This window comes from Saccopteryx leptura, chromosome 5, assembly GCF_036850995.1.
Source record: "Saccopteryx leptura isolate mSacLep1 chromosome 5, mSacLep1_pri_phased_curated, whole genome shotgun sequence".
In the NCBI taxonomy this organism is placed as follows: Eukaryota; Metazoa; Chordata; class Mammalia; order Chiroptera; family Emballonuridae; genus Saccopteryx; species Saccopteryx leptura.
Window position 1 is genome coordinate 203,072,691 of NC_089507.1, and position 22,207 is coordinate 203,094,897.

Consider the following 22,207-nt stretch of genomic DNA (forward strand, 5'->3'; position numbering starts at 1 on the left):
CTGTTTCCTTGTTTCTTTCCACCTTTGAGAAGCTGCCCACATTCCTTGGTACGTGGCCCCTTTCCTCTATCTTCTAAGTCAGCAACGTCAGGCTGAGTCCTTCTCAGGTGGCCATCTCTCTGGGTCTCTCTCTTTTGCCTCCCTCATCCAGCAATCAGAACCCTGACAATCCAGGAGAACCCAGATAATCCCAGATAATCTTAAGATTGGCAGGTTAGCATCTTAATTCCATCTGTAACCTTAATTCCCCTTTGCCAAGGAACCTAGCATATTCAATTTCCAAGGATTAGGATACAAACATCTTGGGGCACCATTATTCTGCTTACCGCAGGGGTAATTGAAGCCAGGTCCCCTTCCCATTTCACAGGTGGGATCACTGAGGCTCCTGAAGAAGAAGTGAGCTGCCCAAGGCACTATCGCTGATCCACGGCAGTGACAAGACTCCACCGAAAGAAAATCCTCACTCCCAAGGCTTTTTCAGGTAAAGAAAGTTCCACACGAAGTATTTTGCAGCTGGCACATTCAGAGAGATTTTACTGCATCGCTGCAGTGGGAAGCGCCTGGCACATTTTCCCAAGGTGCACAGCCTGGGGTCTTTCCTCATGGTAATAAAGGGTAAAAAGAAACCCAGTGACAGTCAGTGACATTTTCTGTTGCTGAGAGTCACATCAAGTTCAATGGGAATAATTGTAGCGGCACTCTTCCCAAATCACAGATTCATTACAGAAAAATATTTCAAAATAAGTGTGCATTTTCCAACCCTAGAATAGAAAGTCGATACTGCAGTTGTGCTCAGGGCAGATGGCTGGTCCCGGAGCTGATTGAGTCATACTCTTCCATCTCAAAGGTCGCTCGGGAACCTGCATCGTGAGCACACTCCCTCTCCCACCCAGGCTGGGGAGGAGGCGAAGGCAGATCATTTATACACATAATTATCCTCATCGAGAGAACAGATGGGAAACTTTCTTCAGGGGACATGGTGTACAACGTCCCATTTCTCACTGGAGCAACAGGGACAGTTCTAACTAACCAATTTCCCATGAACCTGTCCGCAGCAGAACTCAGGAGAAGAAAAGGCGGTGGAAAATGTTCGGTGTTTGCACCTGTCGAATGCACAGTGCCCACTTGAAAGCTTAATGTTCTCACCGTAGTCAGAAGCGGTGCTTCTGGAATCATAGAGGCTGCCAACTGTGCTCAGGGGCCAGCTCCAGCCCACGTGGTGCCTCCTCTCCTCAGCCAGGAAGTAAGTGTGGATGGAGGGGTGCTCTCCCCACTGTGTGGGAACACACGTTACCCCACAGGCTTTGGTCTTGACCTTGAGGAATGTGTTGTATAATCGGGACAGGAGCCCCGCCAGTGAGCAGGCAGTGACCACACAGGCTAACTAGATTCTCTGTGAACTTGGGAGAGAGACAGATCCAGGTTCACATTCCCGCTAAGCTCCACTCCTAGCTATGACCCTGAGCGAAGCATTGCTACCCTCTATGCCTCAGTTTCCCTGGCCAAAAGAGATGGGCTATCAGCACCACCTGCGAGAGTTTTGAAGCAGGACTGAGATGACTTCTGTAAGATTTCTCATCAGAGTCTCTCCGCTCTTCCTATTTCACTTTAGTTTCTCAGAAAGGAAAAGAGAGCCTATTCATTTGGGATTTTTTTAAAAAAGGATTTACAGTGGGAGCTAAGCTGTATAAAATGGCATGGCAGATGCTGCTAGTTGCCTTCTCAGCAGCCACTCCTCCCTCTTCACCATTGGAATGCTGACTCTGTTCAAGGTGGCCTGGGGTCCAGCTAAGATACTTTCCCAGACTCCCTTGCAGCTAGTGGTGGCCACATGACCCCATCCCAACCAATGAGACCTTAATAGATGTCTGCAGGGCAGCCCTGGGAAGCACCACTACTTCCTTCTCTTTCTGTCCTGCCTGGAAATGAAGCTGCTACTTCAGAACCAGAAGGGGATGTGCCTGTGGATGAAAATCAGGGCGCCAAGGATGCAGAGCAGAAAGACAAAGAGCCTGGTCCCTGGATCACCAGTGACTGATACAGAGCTGGCTCTGCACTGCCTCCCTCTGGGCTTCTTGGGGTGCGAGAAAACAAACCTGTCTTCCTGTAAGTCACTTCTAGTTGGGTTTCCTATTATTTGTAACTGAAAGGACTCTTATATGATACAAATGGTTTGCTATAATGACACTGTGGAATGGGACAGGCAGTCCTGCAGGAGGGATGGCAGAAGCAAATGAAGTCAAGTAGAGAAGCACAGGGTCTGTGCAGTAGCCAGGGCCGCTGCTTCCCCCCCATCCACTCAACCCCAGATGCCCAGTCACGGCAGCCTCACCCCTGCCAGTGGTTAGCCAAGGAAGAAGCTCGTGATCTACTACTGGCCAATGAGACCTGAGAGTCTTTCAGAATATTCTAGAAAATGTTTTCAGACTCCTAAAAAAAATACTCAAGAAGGGATAACCCTACCCCAGTCCTGTCACTCAGAGATTTTTCACACATGGAACTGCCTGGAACTGTGGGCAGCCATCTTGTCATCAAGAGGGGAGTTGGCCTGTGGGCAGAGCTGATGCCCCAAAGATCATAAAACAAAGTGGGAGAGATCCAGTTTCCTCAATGATGTCCTTGAACCTCTGGGTTAACCAAACTGCAGCCGCCTGAACGCTTATGTGAGTAACAGTAATCGCTGAAGTCATTGTTATGACAGGGAATTGGGTTGTTACCTGCAGCCAAGATCATCCTACCCGATGCCTTGTATTTATATTTGACAGGGAAAAAGATTGTGTGATCATCATCAATCAGCTAGGCAGATACTCTGTGGTTGCTTTGCATTATTGCATACATGGCTTTCTTGATGTTCCAGGGTAGACCATAAACATTTGCTTCAGGGGACAACTGTCACTGTCGTTAATCCTGTGTCCCGGGTCAAGCAGCATAGCCTGGGCTGTGGGTTGGATTGCCTGAGTTTGGATCTTGGTTCTGACCATTTCTACCTTTAGGACCACCTTGAGTGAGTTATTTGAACTCTCCAGAATTTGCTTATTTTCAAAATAGATTGAGCAATAGCACCAACCTTGTGGGGTGGTTGTAAGGATTACATGAAATAACACAGGGAAGAGAGAGTTCCTGGCGTGTGCTGAGAGCTGAGGACAAGTCAGCTGTTGTCACACTGATACACCGGCAAACAGTATTGTGCATCCCAAATGTTTTTCTGCTGTTGTGGCGATAATATTCCCATTTTACTGGTAAGGAAATGGAGGCACGGGGAAAGCAGGTTTGCACAACTGGTAGGCGTAGAAGCTGGGGTTTGAGCACAGGCGGTGGAGCTCCTGGGCCTGATCTCTTAATCATCATGCTATTATAGATCCTTTGCATGGTGGTCAGATTGAATGAACCAGAAAGCTAACCAGGGTGGTCATTAAGCAGGCTGGAATCTAGCCTGCTTTGCTGGTGTGTGAATACAGTCAAGTACCAGCAACAAGGCCATGCTCTTTCTTTGCCAAGCTCCTCGCAGCTTCCCAGCTCCAGGCATTTCAAAGCACCATTATAAATTCTCTTTTGCATTTTGGAGCCATTGAATGGGTCAGCGGGCTCAGAGATACAGAGGGAACCCAGCCAAATCCCCGCCATCTGGCACCGCCCGAGAGACAGCATATGCCGTGGCCCTCTGCATGAAGCAACCCTCCCAGTGCCTCCAAATGAGATCCTAAATGCCCCCTGCCGAGGGCAAGTGGTCCCCAAAGCCCCTGCTGAGGACTGCCAGTCCCCACAGCTGACAGGTTCTCCATGCCCTGGGTCTTCTTGGCCTTCCTGGGCCAACAGCCCCCAAAAGCGCCAAGCATGGATGGAAGCGCTCTTTCTTTTTCCGGCTGGAATAGTGCCGTTCAGGCAGGAGGAATGAATAAAATAAGTGTCATGAGACCAGCCTGCAAGCACAGGGCACTAATGTGGCATCTACCAGGTCCAGGCCCTGTACGAGGTGCCAAGAACACAAAGATAAATACAGCCTGGTTCATGCCCTCACGATGCTCATGGTTCAGAGAGCAGGACAGACAGTCAACAGCGAATAAGAGAACCATTATGGAGCGCTCTGTGCCTGCCAGACACCGTTTTCAGTGTTAGTGTATTTGGTCTCCACATCTACTTGGTGAAGGGGGTTCTCTCTATCATCTCCATTTCCACAGGAAACTGAGGCATACACAGAGGGATTGTCACTGGCCCAGGTCACATAGCTTGAGCTCGGTATGAACCCAGGCTGTCTGGTTCCCAGAGGCCAGCCGCTGAGCCACCCACTGCCTGTAGCACTCAGAGGAGGTATGAGACGGGCCCTAAACAAGGATTAGATGGTCTCAGAGCCTGTGACCTCGCCCCTAGACCAAAGGGATAGAGAGACGGTCCAGGGAGAGGAGGCTGCCGGACAAGGCAGGGACGCGGATGGCGCCTGTGCCCCGGTAGGGAGTGAGTCGGGGTGCACAGCATGGTGGGGTACAGGTTGTGGGTGAAAGGGCATAAGGGAAAAGGTGGGCGTCGGAAGGCCTTCGGGGAGACAGGACCTCAGCCTGGACGTGGTTGAGAGATACGGGCAGTTTCTCTGAAGCGGGTTATGTTACATGTTTCATGAGATCTGAGTTCTGGGTCTGGCTCTGTAATAAACACATGACCACGTGGCTGAGACCACTTCCTCTCCTGTGAACTGTACCCATCACCACCTGTAGTGAGATTGAACGTCCATGCACTGGATAGTGTACGGGAATGAGAAGGGAGGGGTCTGTACTGGGTATAAACGTGGAGTGCAGTGTGAGATGGGGCACCGGGTCATGAAGCTGGAGGGGCAAAGCAGGGCACAAGAATGGACTCCCCAACATTTGAGAGCATTATAATCCTACTTACGCAAAAGCAATACTGGAGGGAAGGATGCCAAACATGAGGGTGGCTGGCTTTTGGGGGGGAACTGGGTGAAGGGGCTTTCTGGTTCTACTTGGAGCAGAAATGCAATGCACTCCTTACCCAGCATTCCTTCATTGTTCTTCGCTTGGTTATTGCTTTTCAAGTAAATCATAGCCACAGAGCCTGGGCAGGGGTGGGCATGAAAATCCTTGAGAGGGGCTGAAATCTGTGGTTTGTTTTTCCTTTTATTCCCAGGGTCTTGGCCTAAGGGCTGACCCACCTTGGGTTCTCGGTGACTGTTGATCATGGAATGACCGTATATTCTGGAGCTAGAATTTCAAGAAGGTCACTTCCACTAAAGAGATAAGCAAACAGAGAAAAATTATTCTGTATTCTCAGCCTCCTTATAGACAAGGACAGTCTTGAAAGAATGAACAACACTCCCTGTGTTCACACAATGATGTTTTATTATACCTTCCCAGTAGCCAGAATAGGGAGGACAGGTGGGGTAGAACCATAATAAGGCCCTGTCCTCATTAACTCTGACCATGCTTCGACCCACTGCAAGATTTAGGGTTTGGCATTAAACTGGGAATGCAGAAGGAGAAGCAAAAAGAAGAGTTTAGAGTCCTGGCTTCATTGTTTACCAGAGGGGGACTGCAAGGCCAGTTGAACCTTCTGGTCCTGGGTTGTCTCCACTAGGCCAGACCAGTAGGAACCATCAAAACCAGAGCAGTTCTTGGGCAAGGACATGACAGGGTGGCATCTGGACAGGAGATTTGATGTTGAGAGAGAAGTTGATGAAGTTCTAGTGTCCAATGAAGAGAGTGCTTAGAAAGGAAAATGACAGAGGAATCCCTTAAAGATCTTGAAAAAGATCTACCCAGGCAGAGAAGATCACATGTGCAAAGGTCCTGAGACAGGAATGACCTTTGTATGGTCAAGGAACAGAAAGCCTCTGGTCTAGCTGGAGTGTTGCAAGCAGGTTAAAGGGACCAGGAACCCAGAGAGTGAAGGCAGGGAAGGAGGTGAGATTTTATTCTAGATGCCATAACTCCTTGAAGGATATTAGCAGGCAAGTGACTTGGTTTGATACGTCTTTTTAAATGATCTCTCTTACCATTATAGGAAAGACGGGTTGGAGAGTACAAATGGAAGACAAGTGTGAGGGATGCTGAGTGGTCCAGGTCAGAGATGGTGGTAATTTGGACCAGAGTGGTCTTAGTAGAGATGGAGAGAAGTGGGCAACGCAGGGTCTGTTACAGAGACAGAGCCATGGGGTTTGCTGATGCCTTGGGAGGTGGCAGAAGAAAGGAATGTGAGCAATCAAGCATTGACTTTGAGTCATAAACAGCTCGATAAAACACAGCTTCTGGAAGCTTCTCCCAACGGAATGGGAAGGTATCCCAGCGGTGGCTAAACATGTTGTCTTGCGTCCTTAGGAAGAGGTGAGCAGGACCCTGATAAATGCCCACCTTCTTCTCCAGGCTTCTCCTCGAGGCTCATTTCCATGTGTCCAGTGAGGGGACAGGCCTCAGAGGCCGCCAGCTTTCCCAGCTCTCTTGAGGGGCGCATTCCAGGCTGTTTGCTGCTCCTGGATGGAGAAACTTGAGACAGAGGGAAAACACGAGTGGTTGCCAGCGCTGGCCCTTCCTCCATCAGTGGTCTGCTCAGGCCTGCATCCCAGTGCCAAGCAGGCCATACAGATGGGCTCTGTTAGCTCCAAGCACACAGGTCCCGGGTGTTGGATCCATCCCCAGCTTGTGATGGATGTGATCAGAGCTGAGACCTGGCCAGCTGCGGAAGGCTTGGAGCTATTCAGAATGGCAGACGGAGCCGTCATGGGTTCCCACAGAGCACTTTTCTACTGGAACAGAAGCATCTAGAAGGGTCTGGACATCACTCTATAATTCCCTCTGTAAAAATGGGAGAGGAAATGGGTGTGGCTTCAGCATGTCCCCATCACTCTTCTACTGATGGCCACCTCTAAGGATTCCTCTGGTGCTCTGACAGTCTTACTCCCCTGCCCCCAGTCTCCTAGGGAGCCCAGCCTTTGGCACTCCGCCTGGGCTTGCCACCCCAGGTGTGGAAGTTTCCTGCACTTCTCCCCATCCAAACTGCTGCATTTTATTTATCTCGTCAATGAAGATGCTGTTTTGAGAGCTTAACTAAGCTGATAGATAAGTGTGCAAAAAGTGTTAAAAGGTGCATTGGGAATGCAGTCGGAGACTTGGCTTTCTGCCCCAACGTGGTCCCTGATTGGTTTGGGAGATGAGAAAGCTCTGGAGAGACAGTAAGTCATTCTTAGCACCCAATTCAGCCTCCCCTTGGCTTACCCCAAAGGGTGGATAGGAAAGAGGAGAGACAGTCGCTTTGTCACTCTGTGATCCGCCACCATCTAACTCTTTCCTTTGGCTGTTCTGAGACAGTAGACAACAAAGCCTTTTGTGACGGGTGCACACTCCAGCAGTCTTCAGGTCCACTCTCAGGTTGTCACCTCCTTGAATTTTCCAGAGGCTCATCCCTCCACGTGGTCGCTGCAGACACACAGGTGGGGTCAGTGCGGGTAACGAGGCCATTCGTGTCCTCTATTTACAGCTCTATGTCTTGCCTTCTCTGACAGATCAGGGGTTGGCAACAAGTGTGCTGGGCTGTGTCCATCCCCTGCAGCCTCTCTTATCCAACCCCTGACCCAGCGACGGCTTTTTACATTTTATGCATGCACACGCGGATGTACAGCAAAAACCACGTTTGGCCTTCAAAGACTAAAATATTCAATCTCTGGCCCTTCAGCCCTTCTAAGTGTCCCAATTATTAGCCATTTAGGGAGGGCCTTCTGTTCCCTCCATCTCTGCATCTGCTACCGGATGGGTTCCAATGACAACATCTGACTGCATCCGGATATAATCATACCTCCAGGATTATCAGCATGCGCAGTCTCATAGAGGGCACGTGAAGAATTGTATTTTGCATCAGACTTTCATATATAAATAATAGCCACAGTAAATGGTTGGTTCCGACAGTTAAGCGGGACATCTGCTCTTCGTCCCTGCACAATACCTTTCTACTTCTTTGGATCACAGCACCACTGTTTTCATTTGGTGACACCCCCTATTCATAGCATTTGAGTTTTCTAGGGCAGTGGTCCCCAACCCCTGGGCCACGGACCTGTACCGGTCCGTGGGACATTTGGTACTGGTCTGCAGAGAAAGAATAAATAAGTTACATTATTTTCATTTTATTTATATTTAAGTCTGAACGATATTTTATTTTTCTTAAAATGACCAGATTCCCTCTGTTACATCTGTCTAAGACTCACTCTTGACGCTTGTCTCGGTCACATGATACATTTATCCGTCCCACCCTAAAGGCCGGTCTGTGAAAATATTTTCTGACATTAAACCAGTCTGTGGCCCAAAAAAGGTTGGGGACCACTGTTCTAGGGCATCAGCCCAGGTTCTAGAAGGGCATTCTACTGGGCCAGTGAGTTGAAATTCTTTGGTTTCTATTTAAAAACATGGTGGAGGGGGTGCAGAAGTGGTGTGTCTTTCTGCTGGCCTTGGAAGTGAGAGGATCTCAGCCTGGACCAATGGAGGGTGGTAGGGAAGAACTCAAACAGAGAAGGTAATGGAGAGATGGGGAAAAAGGGTGACAGAGTCTGGAGATGTTGGCTGACTCCACTCGTGACTATTTCTCATCCAAGCTTCTCTTCTTCCCAGCTGTGTGACATCAGTAGAATAACCATAAAATTCATGGACAGATCAGATTACTTTTGAGAGTAAATGGATGCGCTTATCATCATGATATGGGGGCTGTCCCAGGCAAGTCAGGATGGATAGTCACCTTAGACCTGGGCAAGTTACTTTAAGTCTCTTCATCTCAGATTCTTCATCTAAGGAGTACTTCTCTCCAAAGGGATATCATAAGGATTAAATTAATTAATACATCATAAATTACTGAAATGTATTAGTTATTGTAGTTGATGTTGTTGATGCTGCTTTCATTATTGTTCGTCCCTGAGCACCTTTATATTTCCTCCCATCTAGAGAATTTCCTATCTCGTGAGCTTATATCTCTTTACATAAGAAGGCAAACATGTGTTTCCCAGACTCCCTTGCAGCTACGGTGCAGGAAGTTGACTGTGCTCAGCAATTTAGATGCAACATGTGATCTGGAACCATGTAACTTACAGAAGGCTCCATGCAAATCATTGTTGGTGCAGGGCTACAGGGACCTACAGCTTTCCAATGGCATTAATACAGGGGCTCCAGTGCTGGTGCCTGGACTCGACCTCACTGTTGCCAGGGGCACGAGCAGAAGCGTTTGCTCTGGTGCAGCACTTCACTGAAATTTGGATGTCACTTCTGCTTTCAGAGCCACCAAGTTGGATTCTTTATTCTTCCCAGAGCTTCCAGGAGCCACATGTTAACCTTCAATAAGCCCTTTCACCCTTAAACACGCTAGATTGATTTCTTCTATTTGTAACTAAATCATAACCAATAACCACCCCTAGATCCAACTATGCCTGCAGTCTTCCCCCAGTTTTTCAGTTAAATAATCATCCTGATCTATTTCCCCTTATTTTCTAATGTGATTTAATTTGGATCCTGACCACTTGCAGCTAAAGCCTACTAACTAATACATATACCTTCTGTCAACATTTGGGGAGAAATGCAGAGAAGTAAAAAACCATAGTTCCAGTATAAAACCTTAAAACTACAGTTCCTTAGACACTCCCCTCCCCACCATCCTCACTCATCAGCCATTTAAACAAAGTCCCTGGCTACCTACACGCAAAGCTAAACATAGACAACAGGTGTGCCCTATCTTACAACTGATATTTTCCAGTTGCTGGCTTAGAAAAGGCAAACAAAGACTCCGTCTGTTGCTGTCTCTGTTGGCAGGGCTCCAGGAATAAGCTGAATCCTGTGTGTGCTTTGAAAGGCAATTGTCTCTGGGAGAGCCTATCTTTCTTCCCACCTTGAACTTGTGGTTGCCCGATATTTAGGGAGTTTTATGAACGTATAAAAAGGAAAAGAAAGCCTAGCACATTCAGAGTGCCATACAGCCCCCCCCCACACACCCCTGCCCCCTCCCAACTCCCTATAAAAAGTGCAGCCCAGAGAAGGACAGGTTTTCTGAATACAGACCTTTGTAAAAAACCCTCTAAGATTTATCCTCTTATCAACACCCTCGAATAATTTATTTGGATATGAATAAGGGTTTCAACCCAAGAGAAAAAAAAAACATTATAAACACCCCTGGAAATAAAATTACCATTCATGCTCAAAGTTTACATTTCTAACATAATTTCCATATGCCTGTCAAAACTGGGCAGAGGAAGAGAAAAAAAAAAACTGGGCGTGAAGACCAGGACTTTGCGTGCACTGTCTTTTTATGGGCAGACGGAGTGTTTGATGCCTTTGAGGGAAGGACTCCCAGCACCATCCTCCTGCTGGGATTTGATTCTGGAAAATCAGGCTGTAACTAGATGAGAGCAGGTCTGTGAGAGAGGCTCTTTGTTTTTCAGCTTTTGTTTGTTTGTTTGTTTTTAAGGAAAATTCAACTAATGCGTTTAGAGATATCAGTTCTTTGTGTGTGACTTTAAAAGTCATTTAAAAGATATTATACAGTAGCCTGACCAGGCGGTGGCGCAGTAGATAGAGCATTGGACTGCGACGCAGAGGACCCAGGTTCAAGACCCCAAGGTCACCAGTTTGAGCGCAGGCTCATCTGGTTTGAGCAAAGCTCACCAGCTTGAGCCCAAGGTCGCTGGCTTGAGCAAGGGGTCACTTGCTCTGCTGTAGCCCCCCAGTCAAGGCACATATGAGAAAGCAATCAGTGAACAACTAAGGTGCCGCAACATAGAATTGATGCTTCTCATCTGTCTCCCTTCCTATCTCTCTCTCTCTCTCTCTCTCTCTCTGTCTCTGTCACACACATATATATGTGACATATATATATATTATACAGTAAAATCGAGCTTCCGTTTCTATGAGTTGTAATGTATATATATATGTGTGTTCCATAGCACTCACCGTTAACAGGATACAGGACAGTTCTATTGCCTGCTGCCCCCAAATCTAACGCCGGCTCTTCCTTTATAATCACAATGCTCCCCCCAATGTAATCCCTGGAAGCCCCTGCACTATTCCCTATCACTATGGTTTTTTTTCTTTTATTTGGAAGTCATAGAAATGGAAATGTATAGTATGTAATCTTTGGGACTTCTCTTTCCTTCAGCATAATGCCTTCCATATTCAAAGAAGTCATGTATATCAATAGTTCATTCCTTTTACTGCTGGGTAGTATCCCATCATGTAGGTGTGCACAGACTGTTTGACCATTCACCGACTGAAGGTCATGTGGGTCGTTTCCATGTTTTAGCAATTATGAGAACTGCAATTATGAGAATCATGTGTGGATGGGTTTTTGCGTGAACATAAGATTTCTTTCCTCCAAGGAAAATACCCAGGAATGGGATTGCTGGATCATCCGGTATGTGTGTGTCTAATTTTATAAGAAACTGAAAACCTGTTTTCAGGGGTGACTGTTCCATCTTGTATCCCTAAAGGCAACGTGTGAGTTTCAGTGGCTCCATCAGCTCTGTCACTCGTATTGTGAGGTTCTCACTGTTGTCACTCTGATAGATGTACCATGGTATGTCGCTGTCTCTTTAATTTGCATTTTCCTAATGACTTATGATATGGGGAAGTTAATCACGTGGATATTCGCCACCTGTATATCATATCCTCTTTCATGAGCATCTGTTCAAGTATTGGCCAGTTCTTTAATTGGATTGTTTGTTTTCTTACTGTTGAGTTTTGAGAATTTTTCCTTACATATCCTAGATATGTGATTTGCAAATACTTTTTTCCCAGTAACCAACTTGACTGTTTTGAACTATTTTTTTGATAGTGTCTTCTTTTAACAGTATAAAAAATTTTTTAATCTTATCAAAATGGAAGTCAATTTTATTGATTATTTTTCTTTTACAGATTATGCTTTTGGTTTGTGTCTACAAACATTTTCCTAACCACAGGTCACAAAATTTTTTCCTATTCTTTGCTTAGATTCTATTTTTCCATTTGTTTCACACATGTTCATCTTTGTTTATAGATGAACGTGTTCATCTTTGTTATTGAAAGTCTGTCTCAAAATTTCAGTACCTGGGTTATTTCATGGTTGGTGTCTATTAATTGTCTTTCCCCAAGAGTGTTATAATTTTCCTGGCTCTTTATATACCAAGTAATTTTAGATTTTAAGCTGAACATGTTGTATATTATGTTATGAGACACGGAGTCTCGTTCAAAGCCTGTACACCGATACCGCAAAGTGGTTTAAGAATTTGGGCATAAGAGAATGGAGAAAAGAAAAAAAGGGGGGGACTTAGCCACACGCTCTCTAAGTGTAAGGAGTTCCCTTTACCAAGACTGGTTCCCTGAATAGGACTAGGGGTCCTCTGGGCTTCCCCTCTAGCTCTCTCTGTCTCTACCCTAGGGCCCACTTCTGGGGTTTTGGATCAGGTCATGTGATCCCAGAGGGCAAAACATGGCAAACTCACCACCTGTTTGGTGGGGCTTCAAATTCTGGTCTTCCTCTCTGACCCAGTGACAATGATTTGCTTTTCAGAGTCCCCAGTTCACAGCTCCATGCAATCTTTCCAGGTGGTATAACTTTATTCAGTGGGAAAGACAGTAGTGTTTACTCTATCCTACCTGGAACCAGAAAGGGTTCTTTAAATAAGGATTCATTCATTTGCTCAACATGGTTTATCACACTTTTCCTTGTGTCACAGTCCCACATATATTTCCACTTGTCACACCAGGATGGGAGCTTCTCCCACTCAAGTGCCTGGACTCATTTGTCCCTGAGGCTGCCCCAGGACTAAGTACAGGATGGGACATGGAAGCCCTGTCTTGAAAGTACTACCTACTATTAGGATGTAACAAATGTCAGAAAATCCAGCTCAAACTAATGTAATCAATAAATGGTTTTGCTGTGGTTTGGCTTGGTTAGGTTTGGTTTGGTTTGGTGCCCATAACAAAGAAGTCTAGAGGAAGCATGCTTTCTGGCAGGTTTAAGCCAAGGTCTTACATAATTCTGTTTCTCTTGCTCATCTCTTCTTTCTCTAATGTTGGCCTCAGCCTTGGATTCCATCTCCTGGCAGTTCTGGGTTCTCATCTGGTGGCAGAATTGTTCCTGGTTATCTAGAACACATATTTTGACAGCACGAAATCTAGGGGAAGAAAGGAGTTCTCAGTCTTAATTTTTTCTTTATCTGTTTGCTATCTCAAAAGGGGTCTGAGTCTATTTCTAAACCAATCATCAAAACCAATATGGTGGAGATTGCTGCTTGCTGTAAGCTCATAGGAGTTCCCTATGTATCTAAGCATGGTATTGGTTCCACCCAAAATGTGTCTCAGAAGAATCATTTTCCTAAAGGAAATCAGGGTAGGGACAATGGGACAAAGGATAGCTGGACAGATAGATGCCATGGAGTTACATCACTTGGATTCATTTTGAATGCAAACATCAAAAGTGCTAACTCATTTTTACTTAACTATTTTAAATGATTTGGTGGTTCACGTAAGCAATAAATCCAGAAGTTCAGACATCAAGAGTGCCTTGATTAATATCCCTATTTTGTATTTTGTTTTCTGTGGGGTGCCTTTCTGTTCCTCTCCTCAGTCTGACTTCCCAAAGTGGCCCAGCAGTTCCAGGATTCAAATCACTATTTCTTCCACACCCAGAAGGAGGTTTCCAAGGAAAATATGAACTCTGCACTGATTGGGCCACCCTATGCCTAACTAAAATAGTATATGCTGATTGGCTTATGCCTAGTTTTGCTGAACCAATCATGTGGCAAAGAGGGTGGGGTTATGCACATTACTTTGGGGGCATTCAGGTCCCATGGTTGTAGTTGTGTATGGAGTCAGTTTTCCGGAGAGCAGGGCTACCTGGGAGAGGGGTGAGCATCCCCTGAAGGTGTTACATGGATATGTCATGGGCTGGGTGGGCACAAAATAAAATCTACAAAAGGTACCAAACATAGAAACTTGAGTCTTTCCAAAGCAGAGAAGGTCTTCTTCGTTTTGAATTTCTACAACATTCACAATTAATGGCACTTTGTAAGCACTCAATCAATTTTTGATGACTGGCTTAATGAGTTAAAACCATCAGGCTATAAGAAATAAAATCCTATCACAGTTACAGACACTATAACTGAGAGACATAGTTTGCTATAGCTGTGTTTATGAAGAACTGTCAAAATATTTTGAAGTTAGGTAATAATTTGATGTCTATTAAGATTCTATCTTCAAAAGTTCTTTTTTTTTTTTTTTTCAGTGAACACAGAGCATTAAGGACCAGGCAAACCAATGTCAAAACATTCATTTTATTTCATTTTATCTTGGCTGTTAGGCTAAAGACTGTGATGAATTGACACGTCACAAAACTCAGACAGTCTTTAGGAAAGGAACTGATAATTATTTGAGACACGGCACCTGATGGATGATTCTGGAAGTAAATGCTATCGAATCTCAAGAAGGTGAAAACTCGTGGTCACTCATGGTCAAGATGAGATTTGAACAGAGTCCTGTGGACCAGTTAAACGAGTCTACAAGTCAAGGGTGGTATTGTAGGTAGGAGCAAGAGCCAAAAGCAAAAGTTTGGAGGCAAGGAGAAGGAAGGGGTGTTGTGATAGGGGTCCCAAGACCACTCTCAGGTTTGCCGCTTCATTAGGAGGATTCGGCATAGTCTTACTCATAGATTAATTACTCGTATGATTTTATTGCTGTAAAAAGATACAAAATGTAAGTCAGCAAAGGGAGAAGACACATAGGGTGAGGTCCAGGGGAAACGGGAGCCAGCTTCCAGGCGTCCCTCTCATTGGAGTCACAGAAGACTTCCTTCATTCCTCCAGCAACAAGTTGTGACAACATGTGTGGAATGTTGCCCACCAGGGAGCTCATTAGAGATCCAGAATTTTCATTGGAGGCTGGTTCCATGGCAGCCTCTGCCTGGCATGTACCAAAACTCTAGATGCCCAGAAGGGAAGCAGGTGTTCTGCATAAACCGTATTGTTTTGTATAAACAGTTAAACCATGAGCCCTCTTATCAGTCAGGGTGTTGGGAATCTCCCAGAACCCAAGTTCTCAGGCACCAGCCAAGGGCTGATCTAGCAAACAGGACTTTCAAAGGACAGCAGCCAGGCCTGCTGTGGCAACTGTCTCCTGCACAGATGTTCAAAAGTTCAATCTTGAAAGTCGGGTCTTTTTGCTTCTCTAATCATGGGGACTAGGCATAATAATAATTAACACTTACTGCCCCTCCTCTGTGTCAATAATTGAGTGAGTTATTGCCTGTCTCTGAGCCTCAATTTCTTTATTTAAAAACAGAATCAAGGCCAACCATAGTGGCAGCGCCAATTAACCCAGGCGAGAGGTTCAAACACCTGTGCCCCTCAGGGGGAGGTGGCGGGCATCACCTCTCTCCAGCCTTTCTCTCCACAACCTCTGACTTCATGCAGGGGAGGAGGCAGGGGGACCATTCCTTTCCACTCACGCACCCCAGTCTAGCCTCTGTGAATGCCATGTGGCCGAGCAGAGCAGGAGCCATGAGCCGGGACGCAGGCTGATTTATACCCTGCCTTTCAAAGCACGTTAAGAATGTGCACCTGCATAACCTCGTTTCTCTCCTGAAGATCAAGAGACAACCCAGACATACAGAGATAGAGGAGTCTCTCTAGAGCAATATTTGATACCTAGGGTGATCAAAAAGCATCTGCAGAATAAACAAGCACATTAAGAAATAAATGCTCAAATGGATGAAATCTGATTTTGAGCAGAGAAATATTTTGAAAATGACTTCCATGGGGTTCAGCAGGGCAGAATTTGCAAACTCAGTCATTTGTCAGTTGTCGGCAACCTACCTTATCAATTTACAAAAAGCATTGATTCCCACGCTGCTTGCAGGTCCCTGAGGCCACGGTGGCTCTGACCTGCGCTCCCCCGGGTTGGTGCAAACTCAGACTCGGGTCTGCACCCTGTTCGTTCTTCCTAGCTTGATTCCTCACTTCCTGTCCCCTAGAGCAAGAGCAGGACAAACAAAAGCAAGAACACATTTATTTCTTCATTCTTGCCACTTCCACTGACACTCAACTGGTCAAAGCAACTCACAGGGCCACGCCCACATCCAAGGGGTGTGAAGTGCTCTCCACTCACGATTGGAGGGAAGAAAGGGAGCGCTCGCTGAACAATAATCCAAACTGTCACATAAGCCATGGCCTTAAACAGGCAAACAAACAAATAAGTGCTAGAATCTGAAATATCTCCTGAAGTTAAAAAAGAACTCAGTGGCAGCAAATGCACACGCACGCGCGCGCGCGCGCACACACACACACACCGCCACAGCCATCTGCCAGCAGCCCCAAGTCTCAGTGGCACCAAAAATAATGGCGATCGTCCCCTGGGGGCTTCCAGCCAATTCCAGAATGGAAGATTCGAGATCATCACTCTCCCTCCACAGGTAAATCCAGCACAACACACATTTTAACCCCAATTTCAACTTAAACTGCAGCTGCTGTCATTGCCTGGGGACTCCTATCTTTTTACATGTTATTGTAGATCAGTTGCCCGCCGCTGCAATAAAGAACTCTCGATGGGTTGGCTGTCTGGAATTTCTAAATCAGCACTGCGGAGAGCCTGGTGCATACGCCAGGCAGGCTCCCTGTCCGGGGTGACTGATGCCAGGCACCAGCAAGTGATCAGGGGGTCCTGGTTCATGAAACCAGCTGCCACTTCATATATCAGCTCAAGGGAGGACCATGCTTCCCCTGCATGTGAGGCCAGCTGTGGGTGTGGCTGGGCAGCAGGTAAGGATGGCAGTTGCTGGACACCCAGCGTGGCTAGAGAGCATTCACCTGTGTTGTCAGCACTTATGAAAAAGCACATGCCAGCCTCCTTTAATGCCTATGTGGTTCCCACCGTGTCCTTATCATTATACAGTGGAGGGGACAGAAATGAACGGTCAGGTACTAGATGAGCCATCATCAAATTGGAGTCCCCAGACCTATGGGGGTCATGAAGATTTTCTAAAGGTTCATGGGCATGAGCAGTTTTAAGAGAATCTATTCCAGACCCTCTACTGGCGTTTGTCCTATTTGCCACTTCCTCCTTTGCAAATGTCCTTTGTCCACTATGTAAAAAACAAGTTTATCAGTCAGAGTAGCGGCATAAAGCAGAAAGTACACTCTAGTTGGGTAATTTGAAGAGTGTGTAATAGAAGAAATACTTACAAAGGTGCAGGTGCAGGTGAAGTAAACTACAAACAAAAGTGCAGCCCCCTTGGGTGGTAGGGCCTTGAGTTGAGTGAGGGGAGGGAGAGGTTTCTAGAACCTGGAGACAGGGGAGGCTGTGCAAAACGTGAAGGTCACCCTGCAGATGAGGCTTGGGAATCAATACCCAGCCTTACTCTCCTCCCCTCTCTTTTACCCATGGCCTGGTGCTTCCCATTGGCCAAACCCAATAGGAAGCCACAGGGGAAGGGAGCCCATTGATTGGTCCATGCAGTTGGCCTCCCCGAATGGAAGGAAAGTGAAGAAAGGTGGAGAGTAGAGGCCATCCTCACTGAAAAGGCACCACCCATCCTGTAGAAGGCACTTCCCCTTCTATGAGAAGGCCTTTGGGGCACCAAGCAAAGGCACATTTTGAAATCTTCACCTCGATGTTGAGAACACAAATGTCTTTGAACACTGGGAACTGCATCCTTGTACAAATCAGATTGTGTTCGATTCTCCACTGTTACTGAAATCGAAGAACCTAGTACCGACGTCGGCTCATAGGTTATGGAAAAGCACGATGTAGTTGTTGGCAGATAACTTGAAAGGAGGCCAAACAAGTGAGCAGCATGCAACAGGAGCCCTTCATTCCCACCTGCGGGTTGATGGGAACAGGCTCAGTGCTGACACCAGTGAAAACAAAAGGGTATGAACACAACTGATGCTGAAACCTGTCTCCTTAAAACACCAGCATTCATCCATAAATACATTAATCAATAAAACAGTCCCACCTGTCATATCAAGAGATATATATCCCAAAGCATTTTACTTTTTTAAGGATTAATTATTCTTCATCACAAGCTACGGCATATATATGTTATTTTGATCTATTGTGACTAACAATCATCACAACTGAATTAGAAACAACTTACTTTAAACTTTAAAGACTTGTAGTCAATTAATTTTTTTAAATTTAAATTTATGAGCCTATTTTTGTTGCAGTCAGTGATATATGATAGAATAATTAATAAGACTTCCGAGAACAAACGTATAATACATTCAGACTAAATTTCTGCCAGGGGAATACAAGTTCACGGGGAAAAGAGAACAATGCAGAATTCCTAACAAGTAAAGTGAAGCTTCTATTTTATATGATATAAAATCTACGATGGGGGATGTCAAACCACAATGATATTGAACTTCAGTTGGACACATTTTGAAAGTTTTATTACAGTTTTCTTTTAAAATGTCAATATTTACATGCCAAAAAGTATACCTATTTATATATAACTTTTATTTATGTATGTATAAATATATATTGCATTATAACTTATCATATATACTTATATATTGACACATTATGTACTTTATATAACTATACCCAAATATATATATTTAAATCTATGATCAAAGATTTAGAGGAAGCCCTGGCCAGTTGGCTCAGAGGTAGAGCGTTGGCCCGGCATATGGAAGTGCCAGGTTCAATTCCCAGCCAGGGCACACAGGAGAAGCACCCGTCTGCTTCTCCACCCTTCCCCCTCTCCTTTCTCTCTATTTCTCTCTTTCCCTCCCGCAGCCAAGGCTCCATGGGAGCGAAGTTGGCCTGGGCACTGAGGACAGCTCCATGGCCTCTGCCTCAGGTGCTAGAATGACTCCAGTTGCAGTGGAGCAATGGCCCAGATGGGCAGAGCATTGCCCCCTGGTGGGCATACCGAGTGGATCCTGGTTGGGCGCATGTGGGAGTCTGTCTGCCACCCCACACCCCTCCCCACCCCTGCTTCTCACTTTGGAAAAATACAAAAAAAAACCCCAAACATTTAGATGATAGATTCAAATATGAGCATCTGAACATTCTTTTTAAAGTTGGACAAGATGCAGAGAGAGGAGTCTGAAGAATGAAGCAGGGGTCAGCTCTTAAAAGGGTCTTGAATGTGGAAAAACAAGGAATGAAATAAGGCAAACTCCATGCAGGGTGTCACAGGACAGCTGCATCCAGTGCCCAGTGACAAGGTAATAACGTGTTGTCAGAGGAGGGTAAGATGGCTGTGATCAACATGATCACATAGATGTCCTAGGAACCGAAACTAACTAGGACTCAGAGGAGAAGTACATCTGAGCATGTGCAGGAAAAGTTGCCAGGGAAGTTTAGACTCTAGAACCCTCTTGTTTGCCACCAGAGCAACCTGTTGACACTCAGTGACTCTCAACCATAACAACAATAATAGCAATAGTAATAACTAGTCTATATTTGCTGGACACTATTTGTAGGCATTGTTCTGTTTCTCTCAGTGTTCTTCAGACAGTCATCTCCCTTATTTCATTCAGTCGATAACAGTTGTGAGTGGTTGGTGTGTTAAGGACTCTAGATGTATAATATCTGTCCAGAGAACGTACCGGTTGGTGAGTTCTCATCCGCGTTGATTTCCTTACCCTGCTGTGGTTTGACTCCCCTGTTCCAAGCCTTGGGAGAGAACCATGTTCTCTCTGGTCCCCTCTCCCCCGTGCTTCCGTCTCAGGGCCCAGCTCCCATGTCCAACCTGTCCAGCCAGTCCTTTGTCCACTTTTCTCAGGGTCCCGACATCTCTTACTGTCTATCCCACCACCCAGTCAGAGTCCACAGTGTTTCACACAGAGGTTGGGAAGAGCCTCCAGAATCTTTTTTTTTTTTCTTTTTTCTTTTTTTTTTTTCTGAAGCTGGAAATGGGGAGAGATAGTCAGACAGACTCCCGCATGCGCCCGACCGGGATCCACCTGGCACGCCCACCAGGGGCGACGCTCTGCCCCTCCGGGGCGTTGCTCTGACGCGACCAGAGCCACTCTAGCGCCTGGGGCAGAGGCCAAGGAGCCATCCCCAGCGCCCGGGCCATCTTTGCTCCAATGGAGCCTTGGCTGCAGGAGGGGAAGAGAGAGACAGAGAGGAAGGAGGGGGTGGGGGTGGAGAAGCAAATGGGCGCTTCTCCTATGTGCCCTGGCCGGGAATCGAACCTGGGTCCCCCGCACGCCAGGCCGACGCTCTACCGCTGAGCCAACCAGCCAGGGCCGAGCCTCCAGAATCTGCCATAGCATCTCACCTTCCTTTCCACCTGGACTTGACCCATTTGTCCAGCCCCACACACACACACACCCCACCCCTGGTCCCACTTTTACAAGGGTCTTACGGACCAGGATACAGAGCCTGCCTGTCTGTGATGATCCTTCCTCCCACCCCGTGCCCAGGGGAAATACTAAATCCTTAGTATTTAGTAACACTGATACTGGTTGTCTTCTGACTCCTTGTCCCAAGAACTCCTTGTCCTCTGACTTCTGACATTTAGTCTTTGTAATACATGTTCACAAAGGGGCTTCCCATTAATTTACCCAATTCTCTTGTTTTGAAGCAAAACTTAAAAGTTTCTACCTAGAGTCACACAGTAGTACTGCATGATACCCTTAAAATGTTGTTAGGAGGGTAGATCTCATGTTAAGTATTCTTATCACAAAAATACAGGGCAGGGGACGCAAGGAAACTTTGGGAGGTGATTGATATGCATAGTCCCTTGACTGCGGCGATGGTCTCACGAGCGTGTGCAGATGTTCAAACTCATCCAGCTGTATACGTTAAATATGTGCCAGTTTTCCCCAAACCAATTACACTTCAACAAAGCTGTTGCAAAATAAATAATAAGTAAATTCTTCCACTCAGTGGTTCTGTCAGCAGTGTGAGGGAAATGAGCGGGATTGGGCACCTGGAACTCATAGAATGTTATTAACCAATGTCACAACAAGAAATTTAATTTAAAAAAAGAAAGAAAGAACATCAATATCCACGCTGCCCACCTGCTGAGTCAACAGCGATTTTTATCCTAATCACTTGGGTAGAAAGAAGTTCAGACCAGGCAACGGCCTGTTGCATTCTTTATAAGGAGCCAAGAATAACCAGTCCTAAGCTGGGGGGGGGGGGGGGCAGTTAACTCTTCCAAGCTACCATGTACCTTGTTCACCCTCTACTTATGCACGTTTCCTTCCAAAGGAAACTTCTAACAGATTCCTCTGGGCCATTTTTCTCCAACTTTTTCTTTCCTTGACTGCGGTTAAATAAACTATTGATTTTGTTTTCAAGGTAATTTAAGGGGTAATACAGTTCTGATTTGATAAGTACCACCTTGATGCATTCAGAGTAAATAAATTTCAGGGATTCAATTAGTTATTTTCATCATCAGAATTGACCGCATGATGACTGGTCCGGTGGAGACTGCGGCGTAGTCTGGATGGGCAGCGCGGAGGCCCTGGGGTCGGAGAGAGCTTGGCCTGCGCAGGGATTGGCAGGGAGTGGGTGTGGCTGGAGCAGAGTGGGTGCGGGGTGCGGAGCCAGGGGGTGGAGAGGAGCGTTTGGGTGGGCATCCCTGCCCTGGGAGCTCCATCTGAGCTGGAGGCTTATCCTCCGCTCTCCTTTCTGCCTTTTGCTCTCTTTTTGGGGCTTCCTTGTGCCTCCCTGCCTCTCCCATCTCTGCGGCTCTCTGTCTATCTCGTCCTGTGTCTCCCTGTCTGTGACTCTCTCCCTCTGTCTCTGGCTACACCGCCCTTGGACTCTCTCAGTGGCACAGGTAAATAGGCACAAGACTAGTACTCAGAAACCGCCTGAGACACTCATGGAAATGACTGAAGTCGGGCAATCCACCTATTCAGTCATTCATCCATGCACAGACGTGGGGGAAGGTGCCAGCGTGTGCCTGTGCCTGGGAATAAATGTCCGAGAAGCTGACAGCCTATTGGGAAGGTAAATGTGCAAATAAAATCACGGAACCAATGACTGGCACCCTAGGAGAGGAACGAGAGAGTCCAAGAAAGCCCTAGAGGGAGTCCTGAATTCTGCCTGGGAGGGCCAAGGAGGTCTGCATGGAGGTCATGACATTTGACCTTGAGTGAAGGGTAACGTTGAAAGTGTGGGTTCTGGAGTGTGGAGGCCTATATTCGAAAGGGAACTCAAGTGTGTCCCACCAATGAGGTTACCTCTTTGGGCCTCAGTTTTCTCTATGACTCATCTGTAAAATGGGAAGATTCCAAGCC